We start from the raw sequence: 2,476 nt of genomic DNA on the forward strand, positions 1-2,476 counted from the left end.
TTTTTGCCCTGACTGTAATTATTCATCCCAAATTACACACTGGACAGAGCAAATATTTACAGGGTTCAATGAGGCTGTGGATGTAATTAATACTATAATATAATAGTGTGTTCTGATTGTGCTTGGTGTACACTGGGTGTGCTTGTGTGACTCAGGCATTTTTATTCAAAAATAATAGTGTCTCCACGATTTTGCTTTTTTGAGACAACTTCCCCAGGTTTGGAGAAGACCCTTTCACATGGCACAGAAGATGCTGGTGTCGCCAGGAATTGTTTGGCCAGGTTGAACAGGTGCGGGTACAGGGATTTGTGTGTCCTCCAGTAACCTGTCCAGAGGAGGAGCAGACGGATATCGCTGAACCTACACAATGGCATCTGCAGTAGTGTTCTGAGATTTTTGTCCTGGGGTGCGCTTTGGATTAAGGCAGCACACTCGGACTGCAAACTGAGGCATCTGGTTGGATGAGAGGACAAAGTCTACTGACCAGAATCCTTTAGAAACCCGGGCAAAAAAGAGGAACGGGAGTTCTTTTACGGTTGCAGCCAGAGGCTCTGTCCGGTTGATTTTCTGAGTTCCAAAAGACCGAGGACTGCAGAGAGGCAGTCAGAGGGGTGCTCCCCCGCAGGCGCCCGACCTGTGATGGCGAGATGGATGTCAACGTGGGGACGATGGAACTGTGGCAAAACTTCACAGTTCAGCAAGAGAAAACCGAATTCCTGCTTAAAAGATGATTGAGGAAGAAATGATGAACTTTAACAGAGTGCCTCACTCCACCTCGGTCTGTGGGGGAAGACGGCTTGGAAAGAAGACCGTGGTTTGTAGACATTTTCATGTCTTTATGAAGATTTGGACCAAAAGAAGACCGTTGTAGACATTTTCATGTCTTTATATTTTCCTGAGTTACAGAGGATTTGACCAAGAAGAACGTTGTTTATCTGAATTTTTCTCTTTCACAGTTTTGAAGATTGAACCAGAGGAAAATGAGGTTTCCTGATGAGTTTTGATTTTTTTTTTGTTTATTAATTCTTTTCCCCTTTTGAAAGCTTGAGTTCTGGCCTAAAGAGAAAAGAGGAACAAACAATTGCTCAGACTGCCACTGCCCCACCTTGAGCGAGCTGAGAGCAAGATTCTCTGAGAAAACCATAATGATTTTAATCAGTATGATTATTAGAGTGATGTTTAGAGATAGTAGTTGATGATTTATTTAGGTTGTAAGCCAATCAAGTTATTTATTTTAATGCTATATCTTGCTGCTTTGCTGTAACTCTTTTAAGCTTCTATATAAAATTCCTGAAAAGGTTTAATACTCTGTGGTTATTGAGTCAAGTTTTGATGTTATTGACATTCCTATCAGTTTAGTGGGTTTACATTTTTAAGTGGTAATGGTTAAGGCCGCACATATAGGCACATGATTCTCAGTGTCTGATTACCTAATTCCCAGTAAGTGTTTGAGGTTACATAACAGTTCATAGGGTTGACAGTAGACCAAAATTGAACTGCTAAAATGATTTTTAGACAATTATATCAGAAAATATTTTATACAAAGTATCCAGCTCTTTACTTATTACATAATATACAATATCCTTTAAATTTCATATCCTTAATAACATCTTATGTCAACTAGATACTGTGCAAAACAAATAAGATCTTAAGTGACCAGTGTCACGGCTTCTATTGGTTATTTCAGACAAAATGTAACACTTGCTCAAAGAGCCAGAGTGTTCTGGTTCCTAAACATTTGTCAGTAGAAATAACAACTGAAGGTTAAGGAGGTAGCTGACTATAACTGCAGGTTTTTATTATTTGGGGGGTTTTGGGGTCTTATCTTGAATTAATAACATGAAAGAGGGAGGTCTGCAGGGAACTCTGTTCGCAGGTTCATGGTAGTCAATTACTGAGTGAATATCTCTGTCATAAAACCTCAAGCAGTGTTTGGAGCTTTAATGAGTTTCAAATATGCCACCTTAGTGTGAGAGGTTAAGCTTTATTCCTATGTCCAGGGGTTAGCATATCGTGGCCTTCATACACTATCATCTGGTCATACTGCTCAGTGTCCTCACTGAAGATCCGTGTCAGATGGACCAGTGAGTCGATGCCCCGTTTGTTCTTGGCATACAGCTGCACTTAACATTTGTCAGTAGAAATAACAACTGAAGGTTAAGGAGGTAGCTGTCAGGTTTGCCCTGCTGCGCCTGCCTTCTCACTCCCCTCACTCTGTTTTTGCTCCCTTACCTTGATTACGTTAGCCGACACACCTGCTTCATATCCCCTGATCACCACCAGCTGCACCTGATTAGTTCTCCCTATTTATTCCCTGCTCTACGTTCACTCCCCTGCCAGTTCTTTCTAGCGTTATCAGGCCCTCTGATACCTGAACCAGACATCTTTGACGGCAATGTGGAGAAATGCAGGGGCTTTCTGCTGCAGTGCCGCCGGGTGTTCGAGCATCAACCACGGACATACCGTACTGACAGAG

Source organism: Monopterus albus, unplaced genomic scaffold (genome assembly GCF_001952655.1).
Source record: "Monopterus albus unplaced genomic scaffold, M_albus_1.0 scaffold413.1, whole genome shotgun sequence".
In the NCBI taxonomy this organism is placed as follows: domain Eukaryota; kingdom Metazoa; phylum Chordata; class Actinopteri; order Synbranchiformes; family Synbranchidae; genus Monopterus; species Monopterus albus.